Raw genomic sequence first — 24,949 nt, forward strand, 5'->3', positions numbered from 1 at the left:
CTGCATTCCGGCCACTTCGTTTTTGGCCATTTTCTGAACATCTGCTTTTGCACATGATTTTCCCTCAGTCTCCAATGCTCTTCTGATTAATCCTCTTGACAAACTCCGACACATCCTTCAATACTCGAGATAAATGTCCCCAGATAAAGGAAATTCTCAACTTTTAATATTTGTGGGCCCTGCTCCTGGGCGCCCAGGGAAGCTCTCCTTTAACATTTACCAAGGTCAAAATGACTCAGCAAACCCTCAGAGTATGAGCTCTCTTTCTGCCCTGAGCACACAATGTATATCTGCTTTGTTAAATAAAATAGCCAAAAGGGTGCATTCTGAGCACAACAGATAAGAGGAAGCAAGAACTTCCCTGGTCCTCTCCTGGTTATTAAAGTCATACAGCTCTGCATATACTAGAAATTTAAAGGCTGCAACCTGGGATCCCTGGGTGGCGCAGCGGTTTAGCGCCTGCCTTTGGCCCAGGGCGCGATCCTGGAGACCCAGGATCAAATCCCACGTCAGGCTCCCGGTGCATGGAGCCTGCTTCTCCCTCTGCCTGTGTCTCTGCCTCTCTCTCTCTCACTGTGTGCCTATCATAAATAAATAAAAAAAAAAATTTAAAGGCTGCAACCTCCTGAAACATCGATCATTTGTAACTTTTTAAAAATGTTATAACTTACATATATAAAATGTATATAACCCTTCATCAAATGATCCTTTAGAGAAGCACTATCCTCTTTGTGAAGGTGGTGTTTCCTGGGCAGCTGTCCTCACTTGGGCTGGAATAAAACTCCTTTTTTTTTTTTTTTTTTTAAAGAAATTCTAAAAGGTTCATTCTGCATTGACACCTCTCCTTGGGTGAAATCATAGACTCCTCTGGGCAATCTACATCATCCCCTCCTCTGTGGTGCCACAGCACTTTTAAAAACCCTTTCTCAATCACACTTGCTTTATAACTCTAATTTCATGCATGCATCTCTCACTAGACTTTGAATGCTGGGAGGTCAAGAATCTACTTAGCATTCCTGGCACCTGCTGCAATGCCTGGTACATGGCTGGCACGCAGTCAATACAGAATGAATAAATAAATCACTAATTGACAAAATACATACATGTTATTAGCTGACTAAAAATGTAAAGTGTCTTTTTCTTGTTTGACTCTGCTTTTGCTCTGCATTGCAATCTTATCATTTAAAATCTGGCTAAACAGTATTACTATTTAATATAGGAGCTATTTGTAATGTCAACAAGCAGAGGAAGGTTAGCACACATTCAACACGCACAGAAAACAAATTTCAAATGAAAGTAATTCAAATGAACAATAAATATATATGTAAAATTTCAAAAAAATAAATTCAAATATAAAATTTTAAATAAAAATTTAAACATAGAATCTATCTATATTTACCTACCTATCCATCTATAAATAGAAAATACCACTCATACCAGAAGGAAACATGCACGAAAATGAAAAGGGACATGGTTCATACACTCAAAAAACTCTAATGGTGATGCAGCAATTTCACTTTGGGGTATATATCAATGGAAAGAACATTTTGGAAGATATTTTGTACACTCAATGTTCATAGCAGCATTGTTCACAATAGCCAAAAGGTGGCTACAACTCAAGTATACATAGATAGTGAATGGATAAACGAAATGTGGTCCATCCATGCAATGGAATATTATTCAATCTTTAAAAGGAAGGAAATTCTGGGGCACCTGGGTGGCTCAGTGGTTGAGCGTCTGCCTTTGGCTCAGGTTGTGATCCTGGGGTCCTGGGATTGAGTCCCACCATCAGGCTCCCTACAGGGAGCCTGCTTCTCCTCTGCCTATGTCTCTGTCTGTCTCTCCGTGTCTCTCATGAATAAATAAATTTTAAAAAATCTTAAAAAATAAAAGAAGGAAATTCTGACACCTGCTATAACACAGGTGAACCCTGTTGACATTATGCTCAGTGAAATCAGCCTGTCATAAAAAGGCAAATACTGTGTAATTCCACTTATGTGAGGTATCCAGTAGTCAAATACAGAGACAGAAAGTAAAACGGTGAAACGGTCACAGCCAGAAGCTGAGGGAAGGGGAAAAAGGGGAATTATTGTTTAAGTAATAGGGTTTCGTTTTGGAAAATGGAAAGTAATAGAGACAAATGGCAGTGCTGGTTGCATGACAGCGTGACTGTACTTAACACGACTGAACTGAATGCTTGCAAATGGTTAAGATGATAAATTCCACGTTCTGTGTATTTTACCACACTGAAGAACGAAAAGCTAAGTGCAATGCATCCCATGCCACTGCTCAAAGAGGTCCACGTTCCTATGGAGGCGGTGTGGTGTGGCCTGTGCTGATGCTGACCCGAAACTGTCCCTTCAACTCCAGACAAGACCACCGTCTGGCTCTCACCTGATTTACCTGTAGAATCTTCAAATTCCATGAGGAAAGAGTACCTGTTATTCCAGACATGGAGGCAGGTGGTCAGGTCGTAAGAGATGGTGAGCGTTTTTTTTTTTTTTTTTTTTAAGATTTTATTTATTTATTCATGAGAGACACACAGAGAGAGGCAGAGACACAGGCAGAGGGAGAAGCAGGCTCCATTATAGGGAGCCCAACGTGGGACTCAATCCTGGGTCTCCAGGATCAGTGAGCGGTTTTAAGGCAGGATCAAAGACGCTGTCCCTCCACTGGATGTTGATGGGCGACTGGTGCTTGCCCACCAGGACCAGGTCCATGCTCTCCCAGAGCAGGTGCACTAGGAGAAAAGCACATCGGGGCTTATGGTCAAGACGTCCGCTATACGGGATCACACAGCGGGCAATGCCAGTCGTGGGGGCTGCCGAGGCTGATGGAATCGAAGCCTGAGGGATCAGCCACGTGGGGGCCGATGGCATGGACCAAGGCCGCTCAGGGAGCACTGGGCACAGGGGCAGCCTGCTGCGTCGTCAGCGCAGGCAGCTCGGCCCACCCCCTCGGCTCACCTAAACCAAGCGCTGCCGGGCGTCATGCCAACAGTAGGACGTGCCAACAGTAGGATGCGTGCAGATGAGCACCGTGGGGGAAGGAGCGTGGTCTCCAATGAGGCTCTTTTCTTTCCCAATAATTTTCTGAGCCCCACCCACCAAACCAGGTTTACATGCAAATACAGAGCCATGCAATTTTCCCTCGTGGATTTCTTTTCAACAAAGGCCATGGGGGAAGAGGAGGAAGAAGTTTTGGAAAGCAAGTGTTCACCGAAGCACTCTATGTTTTTCATTGCTTGGCTAGGAGAAATAAAGGCTTGCGTGGCATGCGTCTGTAATTTAGCTTGCAATTTTGAAGATTTCTGGATTTATCCAATTATTGTATTATATTATTATAGGCTTCCGACTGAGATGAGGGCAACACTCTAGGGTTTTGGAAAAATGAAGGAAGGTACTGATGAATCGGGGGGGGGGGGGGGGAAGGAGTGATTTCTTCTTAGTTTGACATATGCTTACCTTAGGAATAACACTGCCACTCATTTTACCACCAAAAAAAAAAAAAAAAAAGTCTTTTAGGGGGTTGGGGGTGAATAGCAAAGCATTACAATCTGGAACAAGCAAGCTATGGTAAAACCACAGACAAGTCCAGAGAGCAAAGGAGAGGGCTGCTCCTTTACAGAGTGAAGGAGGAAGGTAGGAAGGCCTTTAGAAACAAAAAGTCCACTGGAGGAATCTGGGAGCTGGAAATATAGTGGCTTCTTCTTTTTTTTTTTTTTTTTAAGATTTTATTTATTTATGTTGGAGAGGATGTGGAGAAAGGGGAACCCTCCTGCACTGTTGGTGGGAATGTGAACTGGTGCAGCCACTCTGGAAAACTATGTGGAGGTTCCTCAAAGAGTTAAAAATAGATCTGCCCTATAACCCAGCAATTGCACTGCTGGGGATTTACCCCAAAGATACAGATGCAGTGAAACACCGGGACACCTGCACCCCGATGTTTATAGCAACAATGTCCATAATAGCCAAACTGTGGAAGGAGCCTCGGTGTCCATCGAAAGATGAATGGATAAAGAAGCTGTGGTCTATATACACAATGGAATATTCCTCAGCCATTAGAAACGACAAATACCCACCATTTGCTTCGACGTGGATGGAACTGGAGGGTATTATGCTGAGTGAAATAAGTCAATTGGAGAAGGACAAACATTATATGGTCTCATTCATTTGGGGAATATAAAAAATAGTGAAAGGGAATAAAGGGGAAAGGAGAAAAAATGAGTGGGAAATATCAGAAAGGGAGACAGAATATGAAAGACTCCTAACTCTGGGAAACGAACTAGGGGTGGTGGAAGGGGAGGTGGGCGGGGGGTGGGGGTGACTGGGTGACGGGCACTGAGGTGGGCACTTGATGGGATGAGCACTGGGTGTTATTCTATATGTTGGCAAATTGAGCTCCAATAAAAAATAAATTTATAAAAAAAAGATTTTATTTATTTATTCATGAGAGACACGGGGGCGGGGGGGCAAAGACACAGGCAGAGGGAGAAGCAGGCTCCATGCAGGGAGCCCAACATGGGACTCGATCTCGACATGGGACTCGATCTCGGGACTCCAGGATCACGCCCTGCGCCAATGGCAGGCGCTAAACCGCTAAGCCACCCAGGGATCCCCCTGGCTTCTCATTCACGGCCTGAGTTGTAACTGTTTCTCACTGGCTGAGCTCTTGCTGGGGAAGAAGGGGCAGTCTTCCTTCCTCAGGCTGAGACAGTGGATTAGTAGCTGAAGTACTGTCCTCGTGCAAGGTTTACTTCTTCCTGTTGGGTCTGCAACTGACTAGGAGACCTCCTGACTCCACTACAGGTTAAGGTGTACACACGGAATTGTCCTGATTTTCCTACAGAGGGTCAAGCACCGGGTCTTCATAGTAAGTCCTGGATAAATCTCAGTGGATTACCTGTAATGCACATAGAGCTGTTGAGACATCCATGCATGATGGATAGAACTACATGCGTAATTTGGGGTGCCCCTGTTCTCTGCCCCTTAGGAGCACCACAGATGGGCAAAACCAAGACCAACAGGAAAACCAGAAGAAATATGCTTCGAGATAAATCACTACCAACGACACTCTGTACCTCACTCCACTGCTAAGGAGAGTAAGAATCTGAGAAAGTGATAAGGCAGCTGCTACTCAGCCAACCCACTCTGTATGGCAGGTTCACAGAGACCCCTTTTTTCATAAAAAACAAAAAACAAACAAACAAAAAAAACCCCACCCAAAACCCAGAAACTTGCCTCTAGTTTACCTTTACAAAGGAGGGATTTGTTTTGCTTGGGTAGCTGCTAAAATCTAAAATTCAAAATCCTAGCCGTATGGGTTTTTTTTTTTTGGGGGGGGGGGGTAGGGTAGGGCAAAAATGAGATAGAGAGGGCTCTCCTGACAGTAGACCAGTGGTTCTCAACAGAAGGGAGCAACGCTGCCCCCAGAAGACATTTGGCACTATCTAGAGATAGTTTTGATTGTCACAACTGGAAGAGTGCTGCTGACATCTAGTGGATAAACGCCAGGCATGCAGCTAAACATCTTAAAATGCACAGAATTACAGGACCCCAAACATCAATGAAGTTGAGAAACCATGGTCTCTGCAAACTTAGGGCATTTTTTTTTTTTAACGATTTATTTCCATCTTTGCCCTCCATCTTGTCGCCTGACCTGTCACGGGCTATGTGTTATGGATCCCTTGGAAATTAATATTCATACCTTAGAAGAGCCAAGGCCAGAATGTGAGGTTTGCTTCAGCCTCTCACGAATCTGTCAGAGATGACACAGTCTCTTTCCCTTCCCTGACACACAGATGGTGTCACAAGGTTAAATGTTAGCTGTAAAATTAGGTGTGTGCCAACCCTTTGAAATGCATGTGAATCCTCTGCCCTCACTACAGTGCCCCCTGGGAGTCTCCTCACTCTATAAAATCTGTGGACCAAGGTCCAGACTTTGCAAATAGCTAGCTGTGTCTCGCTGGATTGTCACCAGCTTGATACCTTGCAGTAAGTTACTCTGAATAAAACTCTGTGTAAACTGTACAGAGTGGCTTGCTTTGTATTCTGGTCTCGAAGTGCCTTCTCAGGTTGGGGGAAGCTTTACTATCCCTCTCCCACCTTCTAACACAAGTAAACAGCCCCGATTGAGTTTTCAAGGTGCCTGGCACAAAGAGACCTTGCAACTCCATCTCCTGTAAGACACTCAGACTGTGGCTGAGGGTTTGAGAATTCACTCTTCAAAACCAATTCACGAGGGTCTCCTGTAAAGACTAGGCAAGAAGGAAACTAACAAGCAGATCCCCAAGATGATCTCTCCTTTCGCTTTGACTTGTCCCTCACACTGCATTCAGGAAATGCCCAGAAATGCCTATTCTCACCCAGGCAAACACTGGCCCCCCCCAAACTGGGCCTATTCCTTTGTTGCTCTGTTAGGACTGTAATGCTCCTATCAATTTATGCCCTTTGGTTTATAAGTTCAGCAGCTTCTGGAAGGTTTTCTCGCCCCCATCACTTCCTCCTTTGGGAATCCAGACCCCATCCCCCCATCCCCCCCTTGGTGGCTGTCACCTTAGCAAAGCCAGCCTTTCCCAAGGGGTTTGTTTTGCAAGATAAACTGTTGTGAGAGATACATTCACATTTTTGTTCTTTCCTCCTGTGGGAGCTAAGGGCAGGCCACCCCAAAATGTGCCACCTTGGCATATTATTTCAAACCACAGTTACTTAAGAAACAGCCAGTGCAAGAACACTTGGAACCCCCCTTTGCCTCCAAAAAGCAGGAAATAAATCTCCCCTGTGGAAGGTACCTTTCCCACACCAGGAGGTAAAGAGACAAACCTTATCACCAGAGACAGGAAATTCAGAGCTGAGAAGATTGTATAGACAACCTTTGCTCCTTTTACTAATTTACTACTCCAGCCCAAATTCTGTTTAGAATTCCTTACTAATTGAAGATCCTCAATAATACGTTTTCTTTGTCCTGCCAATTCCCCACAGAGTTATTGTTTCTTTGTCAAAACAGTATAAATACTGTCCACTTTGGTCATTTCTTTGTTTGTTTTTTAAAGATTTTATTTATTTATTCATGAAAGACCACACACACACATATACAGAGAGGTAGAGACACAGGCAGAGGGAGAAGCAGACTCCATGCCAGGAGTCCGATGCGGGACTCAATCCCGGGACTCCAGGATCATGCCCTGAGCCGAAGGCAGGCGCCAAACCGCTGAGCCACCCAGGGACCTGGTCATTTCTTTGGATGACAATTTTACTACTGGGTCTCTGTGTGCATGTAATTAAACTTTGGGTTTTTTTTTTCTCTTGTTGATCTCTCTCATGTCAATTTAATTTAGTCCAGTGAAAACTTTGAAGAGTAAAAGAAAAATTTCCTCTCCAATACTCCCATCATCTTCCTCCACATTAACAAAATACAGATTGAAATTTACAGTTGCTTACACTTTTCCTCAAAATAGGAAGAGGATTGAGTGTTCTGATTAATAGTGTCTTCATTTCATTTTCAGGTTCTTCTCTCATGGAGGAAAATAAACAGGAATGGTGATCTTATCAACCATGGTTTCAGTAAGCAGAGCTACACTGTCGTTAGGAAGGTGTCATTAATATACTGCTAATGAGTAACAAAATCCTTGTCGGTTCCATAGTGAAAATGTGCTTGGTTCTAGTTCTTATTAATAGGAGTAGTCCTGGTTTTGATTTATTTTGTGTTTGTATCACCCTATGTCTCCAGCCTCAAGATTGTCCCTCTTTCAACTCTTGAAACGTAGAAAGAGCACATTCCTGCCTTAGCCCCTCAATTCCTGTTCCTCCTCCTCAGAAATTAATTTCCACTCATTCAGCTCAGGGCTGGCTCCTATTATTGGCTTATCACCTCTTCAGTAAAAGTGTCACCTCCTCACCTTTTTGATTATCCTATTATATGAACCCCTCTCTTTTTTTAAGTCATAACATTCTGATCTTTTCCTTCAAAACATTTATTACACAGGTGTAATTATCATATGCATGCATGCTTATTATCTGCCTCTCCCAGTGTTGTATCAACCCCAAGAAGAAATGAAGTGGTTTTTTTTTTTTAATCAATGCTTGTTCACTAAACATGTAAGATAAAGAGCATTGTTGAGAAGGTTCCAGTCTTCTATCATCTTTATTCCTCTTACCCTAATGATCACATTACATTTTCTTTAAGGATCTTTCATGCTAAAAAAAAAAAAAAAAAAGGATCTTTCATGCTTATCTCTTCCTTGCCTTGTCCATGACCAGCAGCCCATGTCAGGCCCCTACACTCTAGACTTCATACCATGTCCTTTGGTCTCAATACCCTCTACTAGGTTTTACCATCGGACCATTTTCCTAAATTACCACCTTTATCATATTGTTCCTGTTTTTTTTTTAAGATTTATTTATTTATTTATTTATTTATGAGAGACAATGAGAGAGAGAGAGAGAGAGAGAGAAGAGAGAGAGAGAGGCAGAGACACAAGCAGAGGGAGAAGTAGGCTCTTCGCAGAAGCCTGATGTGGGACTCGATCCCAGATCCCAGGATCATGACCTGAGTCAAAGGCAGCCACCCAACCACTGAGCCACCCAGATGTCCCATGCTATTCCTATTTTAAAGTCTGTATGTCAAATCCTAATTTGTGTCCAGTGCCAAGGTTTTCCTCTGAGGAACCCATCTTAGCCACCTAAATTTCCTTTCTCTTCATTCTTCCCAAACTCTGGTCTTGCCATGCTATTCCCCTTGGTCATTCAAAATGAGATATGCTATAAATGTAAAATACCCATTGGGCTTTGAAGACTTAGTACAAAATAAAGAATGTAAACTATTTTGATGATTTTTATATCAATTATACGTTAAAGTGATAATATTTTGGATATACTAAGTTAAATATATCAGTAAAATTAATTTTGTCTGTATACTATATTTCATCTATATATTTCCTGTATAGAATTTCATAATTGAACACATTTATTTGTTTTTCCTTCAGTTTTACTGACATACTATTTGTTCCTTTTTAAATATGGTTATTGGAAAATATAGAATCGCCCATATGGCTCGTATTGGTGGCTCACATTATTTATCTATTGGACAACCTCACTGGCTTTTTCTCCTGTGTCTTGCCCTGTTACTGTCCTTTTTCTTGAGATGTGCGATTTCCTCATGTAATTTAAGATCCCTAGTAGGCCTAGCTAGGGCTGGGCACAGTGATAGGATTCACAGGGACAGCTTCCTCCCACAGGATATTGCTAAGAAAGATCACAAATTGTCTTCTCAGAGCATGAGAGCTATAAAAGACATTCTGATGCTGAGCCCAGGCAAGTGCAGCATACACATGCAGTTCTCAGCACAGGAGACTAAAGCCCACAGTTCCTGAGGCTCAGTGTTATAACACTCCTTATAGCTGCTGACACCCCTGAGGCCATTAACATAATTTCAAGGGGCTCTTAACCAGTCCATTGTTTCTCAGGATTATTCAAAAGTTAATAGAAGACAACACAGTCGGGGTATCCCAGCTTGTTTTATCTAGGGATTAATAAAACTTTCTGTTAAGACATTGTAAAACAAGCTTTTTAATACTGTTGTCCAGGCTTTGTGTTCATCAAGGTTTAATAGGAGAAATAATAGAACATTTTACTAATACAGTTATGATACAGACCAGTCCTATCAAATAGAACTTTCTCTGATGATGGAAAGTTTCTTTTTTTTTTTTTTTAAAGATTTTATTTATTTATTCATGATAGTCACACAGAGAGAGACAGAGAGAGGCAGAGACACAGGCAGAGGGAGAAGCAGGCTCCATGCAGGGAGCCCGACGTGGGATTCGATCCCGGGTCTCCAGGATCACGCCCGGGGCCAAAGGCAGGCGCCAAACCGCTGCGCCACCCAGGGATCCCCTGATGGAAAGTTTCAATATGGTAAGTGCTAGCAATATGTGGCCATAAATTATAATAAATTTACATTTACATGAAAATACACACATGGGTCCCGTGGCTAGATTTTATATAGTGCCATTCTATTCCATGTTATTCTAAAAAAATGTTTCTTTTCCTTCTAAAAGTAAGGAGATCATGAAGAATCACTGGAATAACAACAAATCTGTACCATTTCCATTCTAGTTGATACTCTTTATGTTTCATTAAATTAAAAATTAACATTATTAAATTTATTTTCCTATGCTTGAAGACCTCTAACATTTTTTTCCTGTGACAATGAAACTAAATTTCACTAGATGATATACTAAGTGAAATTGATTTTATCTACATATTGGGTAATAGATGCAGGACTGTCAATGTTTACTGTCTGCTACTTGAGATAACAGCGAACAGCAATCTGAGTTGACAGACAACGATTCCCTGGGAGGTGGGGAGCAGAGTGTGAAGGTGAAGCGCAGACATAGACAGGCTCTAGTGAAATGCTGCTTTCTGAATTTGCCATATCTTCCTCTTTCCTTTACTCCTCATTCTGCTTACCCCCATTTTAAAAATGGCCAAATATCTGAGGGAGGCACTGAGTCGATAATGATGATAAAGACGGTGATGATGATAATCATAGTACCAGAAGTAACCTGCCAACACAGTCCTCACTGTGTGGCAGGTACTAGCAAAGGGCTTTCCATGTTATCCTTTCTAACCCTCAGCGATCTTGGGTTGTTCTTGGTCGCAAGTGTGCAATGGGCCTTCTGGTTACTTCCTATTACGGCCCTGAAAGGAACAAAGGAGGGCTCTGGGCAGAACCCTTTATATCCAGCAACAGTGGGCTGTTAAGTTGCCAGACACAATACATATTGTCCTTACAACTGAAAGGCAGAAGGTCTGGGATTTAGGAACAGGACATACTCAGTGGCTCAGGGCAGCAGAAACCATAAAATTCCCCCCAGTGAAAACAGGGAGGAGGGCTGGTGCATCATTCCAAAAAGTAAAATCAAATCATGATTGTCACATGCTTTTTCTTAGTAACTTACAAATAAGAACATTTCAGGCAGCCTGGATGGCTCAGCGGTTTAGCGCCACCTTCAGCCCAGGGCCTGATCCTGGAGACTCAGGATCCAGTCCCATGTCAGGCTCCCTGCATGGAGCCAGCTTCTCCCTCTGCCTGTGTCTCTGCCTCTCTCTCTCTATCTCTCATGAATATATACATAAAATCTTAAAAATAAATAAATAAATAAATAAATAAATAAATAAATAAATAAATAAATAAGAACATTTCATCTGAGGTGGGAAATCAATCAAGGGAAGCCTCCACAACTCCCAAGCCACTACTTTTTGGGTCTGTCAATACTAAAAGAAGCAAACTATTTTGAAGTCATTAGCATATTGAATTTTATACCTTCAAATTTCATCTCTTTGTAAATAAAAACAAACAAAAATCAAGAAAAACTCCCACACAAACACAAAATATTAGTAACTAGACAAATACTATCATTTTTTTTCCCTCAATTTAAGCTTCAGACCGCAAATGTAAATGTTGGGAATAAGCCATTAGAGTAATATGTGAGTCTACTGGTAGGAAGCCACCCCTAGCAACCAGAAACGTATGACTCCAGTCAGTTTATTCTAATGAGAACAGAGTCAATGTTGGAGAAAACAAAATAAACCTAAAATAAAAATATATTTATGAAGCAGCTTTAAGGCCATGAACTTAACCAGATTAGCATTACTAATGAATTCATTTTCTTATGCGTAATATAGGGTTAAAGAAAAGAAATCTAAGGAGGAAAAGTTAAGAACCTGAAATTTTGAAGCAAGCCAACATTTGAAACTCTGTTAACTCATGGAGAAAAGTGGGAAATATATAAAATATTCCTAGCCTTTTCTTTAACTCCTCTCTCCACTAACACATACGCTATCCTCCTCCTACAATCTCGTTGGTTCTTTACCAGGGTTATTTTGTTCCTCAGTGGATATTTAGAATGTCATTTAACACCTACAGTGCACACTGCACCCACAACAACACAGAATGACCCATCCCCCATGTCAGTAGAACCTCGGTGGACAATCCCTGCACCACAGGGACACAGCAGGGAACCGGTATTTCAGGAGGGGGATGAGATACAAGAGGTTTCAGGAAAGACCATCTGCTGCCTTGATTAATATGCTGTGTTTATGGCAGAGCCCATTTGGGTAAGCTGGTCAACCAGAATGAACTCTGCAATTTGTGACTTGAGAAAGAATATTTCAGATTGTGAAGCTACTGACCTGCTTACAAACATTAACATGCAACTTCCAGAACATTAAGACTCTCAGAAATAATTCGCAGTCTGTGGATCAATGTTTGTAAGAAGACTGTTGCTAACAAGAACAATACAGAACAGGGGCAGCCCCGGTGGCGCAGTGGTTTGGCGCCGCCTGCAGCCCAGGGCGTGATCCTGGAGACCCCGGATCAAGTCCCATGTCGGGCTCCCTGCATGGAGCCTGCTTCTCCCTCTGCCTGTGTCTCTGTCTCTGCCTCTCTCTCTCTCTCTGTCTCTATGAATAAATAAATTAAAAAAAATCTTTAAAAAAAAAATACAGAACAGGTTCCAAGCTATTTGAAACTGGAATACGTCTCATCCTATTTCTGCATGACATCATTTTCACATGGTAAACTTTGTCAAGAAAACGACTTTCCACATCTTTTAATGGTAATCATTTTGCAATAGATGTGTATCAAATCAGCACATTGCACACCTTCGACTCACATGAGGTTATGTGGCAATTATATGCCAATAAACCTGGGGAAAAAGAATTTTCCACGTTTATTTTAGAAGACAAATAGAGAAACAAATAGTTATTCTCATGGTTCTGAAGGTACACAATCCCACTCTGGAACGCCACTGACACTATACAGATAAACACAGGACACGTGACTATCATGCAACAGCAAGCCTCTCACTCTCTTTTCAAAGATTTATTTGAGGGCAGCCCAGGTGGCTCAGCAGTTTAGCACTGCCTTCAGCCCTGGGCGTGATCCTGGAGACCCAGGATCGAGTCTCACATCAGGCTCCCTGCATGGAGCCTGCTTCTCTCTCTGCCTGTGTCTCTGCCTCTCTCTCTCTCTGTATCTCTCATGAATAAATAAATAATTTTTTTTAAAAAAACAAAAATTTATTTGAGAGAGTGAGTGAGTGACCATGGATGAACAGAGAAGGGGGGATGAAGGGGCAAAGGGAGAAGGAGAGAGAATCTCAAGCAGACTCCAAGCTGAGCCTGGAGCTTGAGGTGGGGCTCAATCTCACGACCCTGAGATCATGACTTGAGCTGAAACCAAGTCGGACACTTAATGGACTATATCACTCAGGTGCCCCAACCTCTCACTCTCTTTAAGGCAGCAGTGTACTCACAGGCTTGGTTCCAGGTTTCGTTACGTGCAGCTGCAGGGCCTTCCTGGCATGAACGTGGGGATCTGGAATCTTCTCCAAAGTGACTTGCATGGAGAGGCTTGAAGAATGGCCCTCAGGCTACTCATCACTGCCATGTTTAGCTTGAAATCTTGATTGGGCCCCAAATAACTTGCAGGAACCTAATAACCTAGAAGCAGGAGGACAGAAGAGGAAAAGCTGTAAACAACTGAGACTGGCCATCAAGTGGAAACCTCTAAGCAGGACAACATTCAGACTATGAGTACACACGGTTGGGGGAGGGAGGAGGGCGGGCTGAGGGGGGAATGAGTCGGTAATCTACTCCTCTTCCTGAAACTCACTGGTCAACTCCAGGAGGATAGTCTCTTTAGCTGTGATGTCCACTTCCCACTCCTGCCTACACAGCAGCCACATGGACTGTTTCTTCCCTCTCCCGAAGCTCCCTCCAGCCTAAGGGCTTGTGCAGATGCTCCTCCTTCCCTGGACCACTTGTCCTCCATCTGCACCTGGTTAGTTCCTCCTCTCTCCTCAGGTGTTCCGCTCCAGCATCACTTCCTAGAACCTCCCCTGACCACGGGCTCAGCCCAGCGCCCTCTTCACCTCCCTCACGGTGCTTCTTGCAGTTGAACACCTCCTCAGGAACGTACATTGTGACGCCACCTCCCCAGCACCCCAGCCCCGTGGCAGTAAGGGCCGTGTCTGTCTCGGCCGCAGCCGCATCTCTTGGGGACACAGGGCCTGGCACATGATGGCCGCTCAGTGACCTGGGCACACTTCCTCGGTGATGGAGATGTGCATCCCGATTTCAAGGACTGCAAACTGTGAAGTGGTGGCCAGCATGTTCTTGGACAGTAGGAAGGGCTCTCCCTAGAGGCCACCATCACCCAGTTGTGGGGTTACTTATACTTCTGAAACACTTTTAAATGCTTGCCGTTTCAGACGAGGGCCTCGCATCCCCACCTCTCAGACGTGAAGGACCCCCAAAGTTCTCCCCGACCTGCAGGGGGAACACACCCAAAGATGAACCTAAGTTGGTCTCACAGGGATGGAAATTCTGCTGTAAATGCTTGTACTTCTGCGCTGATTGCTATTTCCTTTGTTCCAGGAACCATGCTGGGGGCTGGGATGCAAAGCAGAACAAGGCACGAACTGGACCCTCCACGTGTGCAATTCATTTCTCCCCCTTGGAGCCTCCTGAAATGCACATCATATGGCAAGGAAAACCATCCAGGACTCCTCAGGTTCTGCCTGTGGCCTACCAGAGACCTCTCAACTGTCTGGCTGTGGTGGCAGGCAAGCGGGGGCCCAAAGTCACATAACTGAAATTGAGGATGCACTGAACACACATGTCATTTACAGATCGGAACTTTTTTCTGCATATCATCTTTCTGAGAAAAGCGTAAGGTACAAAAAAAGCACATTATGATCCCCAGCAATGCTGAGCAAGGCAGAAAAGTTGATTTCATCCTCCTCTCTTCATGTATCTCACTGTTAATTGACTGTGAACCTGCTCTTCTCCCCTGTTTTGCTGCCTCAAACTTGCCAGTTCCAATCTAGAGGAAAGAGGGCTATACCCAAGCGCAAGGAGAAAGGAAAAAAAAAAAAAACAACACACCTGAGCTGTGTCCACTGAAAGCAGGAAGCAGAGTTACTTCCTATTATGGCCCTGAAAGGAACAAAGGAGGGCTCCGGACAGAACCCTTTATGACCAGCAACAAGCCATGTGTCGGGACTATTGCAAAGTAAAGGGTGATAAACAGCTAGCCTTGCAACCTGGTTCCACGCACTCTATGGTATACATCACTTTGCCAATGAACACACTGAAGTATGTTAGCCAGTTGGGCTGCTCTACCAAAATGCCATAGACTGAGTGGCTTAAACAACAGACAGTTACTTATTTTGCACAGTTCTAAGGGCTGGAAATCCAAGATCAACGTTCAGGCCAATTGGTTCCCGGGGAGAACCCACTTCATAGCTTGCTAGACAGCTACCTTCTCACCGAGTCCTTACATGATACACAGCAAGCTCTGGACTCTCCCTTTTCTTTAAGGACACTAATCCTATCATGTAGCACGATGACCTGATAACCCTAATTATGGTCACAAAGCCTCGTCTCCTGGCACCATTCGATTGGGTGTTAGCGCTTCAACAAGTGGAGATTCCTTTAACCATCCTTCATTCAATCCATCATTCTTTTATCTTTTCATTCACCAGGTCATCAATCAAACGTCTATTAAATACCAGACACTGTTCTAGGATCATTAGAGGAATAAAACAAAGGCTCTACTCTTGTGGAACTTACATTCCAGTAGGGGGAGCAGACAATAAATAGCAACGTAATACATACGTAAGTCAGCCATATAGACAATTAAATTACGTTCAAGGAAAAGTAGAGCAGGATAGAGTAAATTTGGAAGTGCCACTGGGAAAGGAGTGTTGCATTTAAAATAAACTGCTCAGGGACGGCTGGGTGGCTCAGTGGTTGAGTTTCTGCCTTTGGCTCGGTGTGATTCCAGCGTCCGGGATCCAGTCCTGCATCGGGCTCTCCACAGGGAACCTGCTTCTCCCTCTGCCTGTGTTTCTGCCTGTCTCTTTCATGAATAAATAAAATCTTTAAAAATAAATAAAATAAAGTCAACTGCTCAAAGGAGGCTTTATTGAAAATTGAGCTAAAGATTTAAGAAATGAAGGATTTAGTAATAAGGCTATCAGCAGGAAGGATACTCCAGGAAGAGGGAATTGCCTGTGCAAAGACTGAAGTGGGGACGTGTCTGGCAAATACAAAGGGATAGTAAGGTGGCCAGCATGGCAGGAATAGTGTACTAGGAGGAGGGTAGTAGGAGATAAGGTGGAGAGGTAATGCATGCCAGATTGTATAGATTTCTAGGCCACTGTAAAGGTTTTTTTCTCTAACTCAGGGTTTCTCAATCTTGACATTATTGACATTTGACCAGGTAACTCCGTGTTGAGGCTGTCCTATACACTGTAGGATGTCGAGCAGCATCCCTGGAGGGAATGAAAAGGGAAGTAGTTGTTGAAGAAGGCCCCGTGACTTTATGGCTGGATGATGCTGGTGGTAGAATGAGGATGACTGCCTGAAGAGGAACAAGCTGGCAAAAGGAGCAAGTGGGAAAGAAAGATGACAGTCTTCCTGCTAATTCTATGGATTTGAGGTCCAAGGGGACAGCAAGAGGAAAAATCTAGGAGAGTTGCCAGGGCAGCTCTGGTGCTCAGCAGAGAGCGTGAGGCTAGAGAGAGATTTTCATTCCCCAAATAGTCAAGAATAGTGCAGCTCTTTACTAAGACCCAGAAAGGAGGGTGGGTGTGGTGAACTTTGGTTCATTGTCAACTCCAAAGCAGGCTGAGAACAATGACAGTTCTCAGGGACCTGCAGGGGCAGGTTGTGGGGCAGCTTTTCTCACCAGAAATATTGGACTTCTCTCCATATTCCGGTAAGACTTTTAAATAGAGTGGAGATGGCCAGATTAGCAGTAAAGGACGAAGGGAAAGCAGAAAGTAATGTGGCTTTCAGTGGCTGACAGAAAATTAATTCCACCCAAATTAGTGGAATTCTTCGCTATCGTCCTGCATTTCTCAAGCTTTCGCAGCAAAATTAAATGAGAAGGAATTACACTGATAATAAAGAGTTTCCAACAACAACAACAAAGAGTTTCCAACAGCTTCAGCACAGTAGCTTTTAACTCATGCTACAAAAAAAGCAGAGCCACCAACAACGTTCATGTTTTGTGGGTTCTTTCCCTCCAGATCTGGGGCAGGGCAAAAAGGAAAAGGAGACAACTGAGTAGAGAAAACTCAGATATGCCCACCTGACAGAGCTAAGCTGATCCCCTGCCCTGGTGTGGCTGTGACTCTGCCCATAGCTTTTGGCATGGCCAAGGGGGGGAGAGCAAAGATGCAGATGTGAGTGAGTCCCAGGCTGCTGCGCCTGGGTTTCTGGAACTGCAACCCCCCACCTCCCAAAGTGTCTGGGACAGCTGATCTACCGTTAAATGGACAAGCTCCCAAGGGGATGTAGCTGCTTGGCGACCTTCACAGTGGAGTAACAGGGTCAGAGTAGGGAAAAAGCGATCTCCTGCTTCCTCCTCCCCGCTCTACAGAGAAGCCCGGCGGGGACTGCAGCCATCCTCGCGGAACCGCCAGCCTGTTGCAGCTTCAGGGCCCATCGCAGAGCATGGTCGTGAGGGGAAGAGGGCGGTCCTCTCTAATACGGCCACGCGTGCCCCCTACTCCTTATGCTGTAATCGCCGCCGGATCTTACCCGAAAGTTTCCCTGACCGCGGACCCCTCCGCTCTGCACCGAGGAGACTCATGCGCGCGGCCATCTTGGCTACGTCCGGTTACGATTCGCCACGCCCCTCACGCCGGGTACGTCATCTCGCTTAATTACGTCATGCCACGTCCCCGTCGCCCCGGCCCAGGTCTCAGACAAAGCAGTTTAAGTCCTTGGGCTCGCTCACCGCGTCGGAGCCAGAATCTGCTCTCCATGCACCCACAGCCTGGGTCTGCACCCGTTCTCTGCCCTGGCTACACCGCTACTGCTGTTGCTCCGGGCCTGAAGTTGCGGCCGCGCGCTTGCGCACTAACTTGGCCCCGCCTCTGCCTTCTGCCTGGACCCACCCCCGCTTCGAGCTGGCGCTACTCCGGGGCCCCGCCTCTCCACGGGTCTTCTCCACATCCTTGTTATCCCCGGGATCAAGCTCATTCCTCTGAACCCCTTGTGCCCACGTTCCTCCTTTCCAGTCTGGCAATTCCTCTGCCCTTTGCTCGAGCTCACCTCTTCCGCAGTCTCGGCCAACTCTGTCAGGCCCTTACAAGCGGTCATGCCCCCCCCCTTTCACGCACTAAGTCCACCTTTTTCAGGTTACGCCCCTGGGCCATGCCTAGGCCACGCCCTTCCCGACTGGGCCGTCGCAGACGCTCTTTCCCACGGTGTCCAGGCCCCGCCCCTCACGCCGGGTCACGTTCCTTCCCTGCTTTCCACGGGCCTACGTCATGGCCAATCCCAGCGCCCCGCGGCACGACGCGAAGATCCACATTGGCCGCGCCCCCGCAGCGTCTGCGCATTTGTGGCGATCAGTCGCGGCCGCTCCCTGGGTTCTCAGGACCTCCGGGTTTGCGTCGGCTACGACCGGGCCGCGCCTCCTGCTCTCCCTCTGCTGGCGGAGCTCGGCCCCGAGAAGCTGCTCAAGAGCGGGCGGGGCCCTTGTGTTTCCGGAGAAAACCGACCACGCCTTCGAGCTAGACGTCAGTGGCGTTTATAGTGAAACAGACCTTTGTATCTGTGATCTTCGTCTAAAAATAGACTTTGTTCATATTTCTCCCAGCTCCAAACCACAACTTCACGAGCAGAAACCGAATAGGTAACAACTAGGCACTGACTGGAACTGTGTTCCTACCAGGCTTCAACCAGCCTTAAATGCTAGGCATAAGCACACCCTACCTCCTGACATTTCCTTCAGGTGACTTTTTCTAAGCACCTGCTGCCCTCATGCTAGCTAGAGTCTGTCCAGACAGCACAACACTTAGACCCGTGTTTGCAGATCCCTGCCCTAGGATTAATCTTCTTTACTCCCTCCGTTTATAAGCCTGTGTCCACCAGAAAAATTGGAAAAGGTTACCACTTTTTTTTCTGTCCAGAAGTCTCTAAATAGGGCACTTCGGGAGGCAGGGCACTTACCATTAGCCATTCAGTTATTCAATTTTTAAAAAGATTTTATTTATTCATGAGAGACAGAGAAAGGCAGAGATAAGCTGAGGGAGAAGAAGGCTCCTCGCAGGGAGCCAGAAGCGGGACTCGATCCCCAGAATCCGGAATCATGCCCTGAGCCAAAGACTGATGCTCAACAGCTGAGCCACCCAGGTGTCCCCAGTTATTCATTCGTTTAAATCGTATTTATGGAGTACTAAATTCCAGTGACAACACAAACCTCAAGAACTTACAGGCTGAAGTTTTCCAACTTGGGTTTGGATGAGACAAGAATTGAGAAAGTTAAGGTGTGGTAAGGGGGTTGGAATAAGTGGACAAGGCCTTGGAAAGTGCTGCTTTCTTTTTGTAATTGAGGTATAACATTATATTAGTTTCAATTATACAGCGTAATGAGTTAGTATTTGTGTATATTGTGAAATGATCACAGTAAGTCTAGTTAGCATCCATCACAATCATAGTTTAAAATTTTTTTCCTGTGATGAGAACTTTTTAAGATTTACTCTTGACAAATTTCAAATATACAGTACAGTATTATTAATTATAGTTACCATTCTATACTTTACATCCCATGCATGATTTACTTATCTTATAACTGGAAGTTTGTACCTTTTGACCCCCTTTACCCATTTTGCTCACCCAACTCCCTGCCTTTGGCAACCAATAATTTGTTACAAGTTCAGTTTTCTGTTTTTGTTTGTTTTTCAGATTTCACATGTTAGTGAGATCTTACCGTATTTGTCTGACTTATTTCACGTAGCATAATGCCCTCCAGGTCCCTCAGGTTTTGTTTTTTCTGTTTTAAAGATTTTATTTATTTATTCATGACACACACACACACACACACACACACACACACACACACAGAGAGGGGGGGAGGCAGAGACACAGGCAGAGGGAGAAGCAGGCTCCATGCAGGGAGCCCGACGTGGGACTCGATCCCAAGTCTCCAGGATCAGGCCCTGGGCTGCAGGCGGCGCTAAACCGCTGAGCCACCTGGGCTGCCCTTGGTTTTGTTTTTTTAAGAAGCAGGTTTTCTTGATTTTCCAAGGGAAATCCTGATTCCTCATCATGATGGCACTAGGAATTAACTCGGAGACAAATGCCAAAAAGATTTTTATGTAGATCCCCTAAATGTAAACTGTTGCCCAGCATCACAAAGTATTGAATCAATTCTATGAACCGTCCCAACTTTTTTGTTCATTTGACATCACAGGCCCTCAGTGGTATGGCTTTATTCAGGGCAACATTTAGATCATTATTCCCCATGATGGCGAGTAAGTTTCAATTTGTCACCTGACTAAATAACTGTTAGGAAGCTTTATGGCTGAGTACACAATCAAAAGGAACAAGTTCTGTAGTAGATTAACAACGTCTGTCGTGGGCAGGATGCTTGAGTGGCTGCAACAACCTATCTGTCATCTTTGACTTGTGATAGAAGTATTGCATCCATATCTTTTAGGCAGTCCTCATAAACAACATTTCTTACTATAAGCTATTCACGATTTTCAGACAGTAAAAGGGTCAGGATCATTGTTGCTGGTCAGAATTTAAGGGCAGAGATTTTGACATGTTGGTTAATTCATATGCTTTGTATATCAATTAGAATGAGGATAGCTCAAGATTCTGTTATGAGAATGAGAGCATCTAACCTGAAAGGTACATGGCCCAATGGTCCCTCCACCTTTCTATATAGGTTGGCAAAGGAAGTACCCATAGTGAGGGCTAAATGTGACTAGGTGGCACTAACTGGAAACCAAATGGAAGGTGGAAAATAGAAGGTGGAAAATACTACTCCATAGAGCATGGCTGTAATAATTTTGGAAAAAATTATAACGTGCCTAAACCATGAGAAAACTCTTAATATGCCACCCAAGCAACATTGGAAAGAGTTAGATCTAGGAAGAAATATCAATAAGATCTTGCTTTTACTACCTGAGACTATTTATTTGTTTATTAAGATTTTATTTATTTCATGAGAGAGACAGAGAGGCAGAGACATAGGCAGAGGGAGAAGCAGGCTCCCCATGGGGAGCCTGATGTGGAACTCGATCCCAGGACCCCAGGATCATGACTGAGCCACCCAGGTGCCCCCTGAGACTGATTTTAATGCATTGATCTTCATGCATAAGATGAGACACACAAACCCACATGCGTTCCATTTAAGAAACTGTCCTTTAAATTCTTAAGAATATAAAGTAGGCAGAATTACACTCACTCAGCTTGTCTAAATTAATCTTTATTTCTAAACAGTAGTGATTAACTTTCTCTGAACTAGAAAAATGTTACCCTGTGAATAAAAAGACTAAGTTCATAATGGTTATGGCTGTTGATTAACCTACAAAATTTGATGAGCCTTCCAAATACTGTAGCTTCAGATTTCTTTTCATCTTAAGAAGGGCATAGGTATGGAAGTGGAGATACAAATATTCCAAAGCCAACTGTTCCTTGTTTAGCAGATACTAGAAGTTGTTTTTCTCTGACTAGGAAAGAAAACAATTTGCAGTGTACCTCATGATTTTTTACATCTGCATTCTTGAGCTTCTTCAAATGTTAGTTTATGATTCAAATAAGTAAATTCAGTTCTGTTAAGTTATCAAATACAGCCCATGAGAAATGTAAAAAAAATTTTAAAGATTTTATTTATTCATGAAAGAGAGAGAGAGAGGCAGAGACACAGGCAGATGGAGAAGCAGGCTCCATGCAGGGAGCCCATTGCAGGACTCAATCCCGCGACTCCAAGATCATGCCCTGGGCTGAAGGCAGGTGCTAAACCACTGAGCCACCCAGGGATTCCTGAGAAATGCAAAATTAAACCATATATAGTCCTTGCTCTCCAGAAACTTAAAATTTGTAGACACAGAAGTAAATCATGTTGACAATAGGTGCATGTACAGATGTGAACAAAATGCTATGGGAACTCAGGAGAGAGAATAAAAAGTTAGTGGATCAGACAAATGTAAAACAAATAACAAAAACAACAAAAGAAAGTTTTCTCAAAGGAGGTGATATTTGAGATAGACCTGGAACAATAAGACGTTTAAAGGTAAAAAATGAAAGTTCATCATATTGAACTGGAAACAGTGTGAAAGGAAACACACAAAGGACAGAGGTGGGATGAGTCTCACTTGCAGGGACTGGCAGGTCAGAGGGATGGAGGAGGGGCCATGAGTGTAGGTGCATCTGAAAAGCCAAATTGGATTCAGATCTTAGAGGCCAAAGAGTTTGAATTCCCTGACATAGGCCCTGGGGTGCTGAGAAGATTTCAAGTGGGAATGGCTTCAATGTAAATGACAGAAGAAGAAAGACAGTGGAAGGTAGAAACAGCATGCAATTAGAGTGAGTTTTACATGTGCCTATACTTACTAAGCATCAGCTGTTGGATTGGCAGCCCATATGTGCCCAGTGCTCCAGCAACCAGGCATTTATTCTCATTAGCCATCTTAGTAATAAGATAAATGAGTTTATTTTAATAATAATTTCAGAATATGGAACAAATGATGTTAACATAAGTATGTTTGATTTTTACATACACACACACACACACACACACACACACGATTCCCTTATAGCTTTTGTTTTTCCTTTTGTGAGTTACTTCCATTAAACTCTAATACAGGGATCCCTGGGTGGCGCAGTGGTTTGGCGCCTGCCTTTGGCCCAGGGCACGATCCTGGAGACCCAGGATCGAATCCCACGTCGGGCTCCCGGTGCATGGAGCCTGCTTCTCCCTCGGCCTGTGTCTCTGTCTCTCTCTGTCTCTCTGTGTGACTAACATAAAAAAAAAAAAAAACAAAACTCTAATACAGGGAGAGAAAAGTTACCAGATGAAGGCTTAAATAATGTTTCTGAAATTTGCAAGATGTTTACCAATATCTCTGGCCTCTACTCACTAGATGTCAGTAACAACCCTCTCCAATTCATGACAACTGAAAATGTCTCCAGACATTACCAAAATGTCTTCTGGAGGAAAAAATACAGCTTTCCACCCCCCCAATTTTAAGAACCACAAAGTTAAAATATAATATTTTTCACTATAGACAAAAATATATCTTCCCAAGCATCTTAATGCTGACAATTTGAAAAGAATAAAATAATTTTCTTACCTCCTAATTATATTGAAAATTAGACTAATTACTACAAACGTCTTGACATGGTTTATTATATGGTTCATCAATTTTATTCCAATTTAAATGATAAAGGGCCATATTCCAAATTCTACAAATTCTATTGTGCAAAATTGAATGGAACCATTAGTTTGAAAAGTGCAAGCTTTTATGTTATAAAAAATTTGGGGGGGGGGGGTAACCTGGGTGGCTCAGTCGGTTAAGCATCTGCCTCCGTCAGCTCAGATCATGATCTCAGGGTCCTGGGATCCCTGTTCAGCAGGAAGTATGCTTCTCCATTTCCCCCTACTTATGTGTATTCTCTCTCTCTCAAATAAATAAATAAAATCTTTAAAAAAATTTATGGGTTCAGCTATTAGAGGATTTTTTATATTTTTATTATGTCACAGCTAAATACATTTCCCAAAATCCAGTAAAAATATACAGAGTAAAGTTACATTTGAAATGATTTCACAGTTTACTGGTTTTAGATATTCCAGGTTTACAAAATACATATTTATGACAATGAAATGGAATAATCAGGGTCAAAATTTATTTTATTTTTTTTCAGGGTCAAAATTTAAAAGCAACATTGATTGATTGCAAGTAAATGGAGTATTCATATGCCCACATGCTTTTACAACTCTGATGAACTCTAAAAGGCATCTTGCGTGAATCAAAAGAGTGACACACGTGTTTTCTTTTTGTGTGATCTCATATTTAATTTACCCTCCAGGGCAGTAGATCAATAGTTATGTGCTGAGAAACTGCTTTTCAGTAGTGTTGTAGAGTATGAAAAAACACGGAGAAATCAATTTCTTTTTCCTGTCTCAGGAGACTCAGTGCCTTTTGTATTGCTCATGGCAACAGTAATCTCAACTTTTTATCTTTGTTCTCTAAACTCTGTTGGAAGTAAATAGTAACATGTTCAGAATGATTGAAACTGCTTTACTTGTCATCGTTACCACTGTTACTGATAAATTCTGAACCTCCTATATGTGAAATTGCAGAAATGAACATTGTATGAAGCAAGTTTGGTATGAAGTCTCTGGAGGTTTAATGCTTAAAATTCGGTGTGAAAATAAAGAGCAAGTTTGTGCAAGACTTTTAAAAGTGGAGGAAATCCCCAGTATGTTAAGAGGTAAGAAAAGTAGTATCTAGTTCTGTGTTCCACCTATCTTATAGAGCTATCAAGCTCTTTGATAAGTTTTAGCTGTTCTAAGTGACCCCATACCTTGCAAGAGTTTTCATATTTTTAAAAAGATTTTATTTATTTATTCATGAGAGGCACAGAGAGAGAGAGAGAGGCAGAGGCACAGGCAGAGGGAGAAGCAGGCTCCATGCAGGGAGCCTGACGTGGGACTCGATCCCGGGACTCCAGGATTATGCCCCGGGCGGAGGGCAGGCGCTAAACTGCTGAGCTCCCAGGGATCCCTGAGTTTTCATATTTTAAGTTGAGTCATTGACAGTGTCTTATTTTATTGTCACACTTTTTCTAGTCACCTGACAGGATTATAAAAGTTGATATTTTTCATCATTGTATTTTCGGCTGCTATTAATTTTGCTACTGTCAAATACTTTTCTTTTTTTTTTAATTTTTATTTATTTATGATAGTCACAGAGAGAGAGAGAGAGAGAGGCAGAGACACAGGCAGAGGAAGAAGCAGGCTCCATGCACCGGGAGCCCGACGTGGGACTCGATCCCGGGTCTCCAGGATCGCGCCCTGGGCCAAAGGCAGGCGCCAAACCGCTGCGCCACCCAGGGATCCCTGTCAAATACTTTTC

At 43.6% G+C, this 24,949-nt stretch overlaps 1 protein-coding gene and 1 long non-coding RNA gene across 5 annotated transcripts in view; one reads left to right on the forward strand and one right to left on the reverse strand.

The window, feature by feature from the left end:
• Positions 1 to 18,306, reverse strand: part of CA5B (carbonic anhydrase 5B) — a 133,740-nt gene extending 115,434 nt beyond the window's left edge. The window contains exons 1-2 of one of the 4 annotated variants that reach the window (XM_072816079.1): positions 18,129 to 18,306; positions 13,316 to 13,502 (exon numbers count right to left, since the gene is read on the reverse strand). The gene's annotated coding sequence lies outside the window, so the exon portion shown is untranslated. Of the gene's footprint in view, positions 1 to 13,315; positions 13,503 to 17,612; positions 18,037 to 18,128 lie in introns of those variants that run through there. The other 3 variants (XM_072816084.1, XM_072816080.1, XM_072816078.1) reach the window with 3 other exon arrangements.
• On the forward strand, positions 9,596 to 15,980 carry LOC140627654 (uncharacterized). Its single transcript, XR_012026295.1, has 2 exons — positions 9,596 to 9,911; positions 14,439 to 15,980. It is a non-coding gene; the product is annotated as an uncharacterized lncRNA (long non-coding RNA).
• Positions 18,307 to 24,949: the final 6,643 nt, after the last annotated feature.

The sequence above is a fragment of the Canis lupus genome, chromosome X (assembly GCF_048164855.1).
Source record: "Canis lupus baileyi chromosome X, mCanLup2.hap1, whole genome shotgun sequence".
NCBI classification, from domain to species: domain Eukaryota; kingdom Metazoa; phylum Chordata; class Mammalia; order Carnivora; family Canidae; genus Canis; species Canis lupus.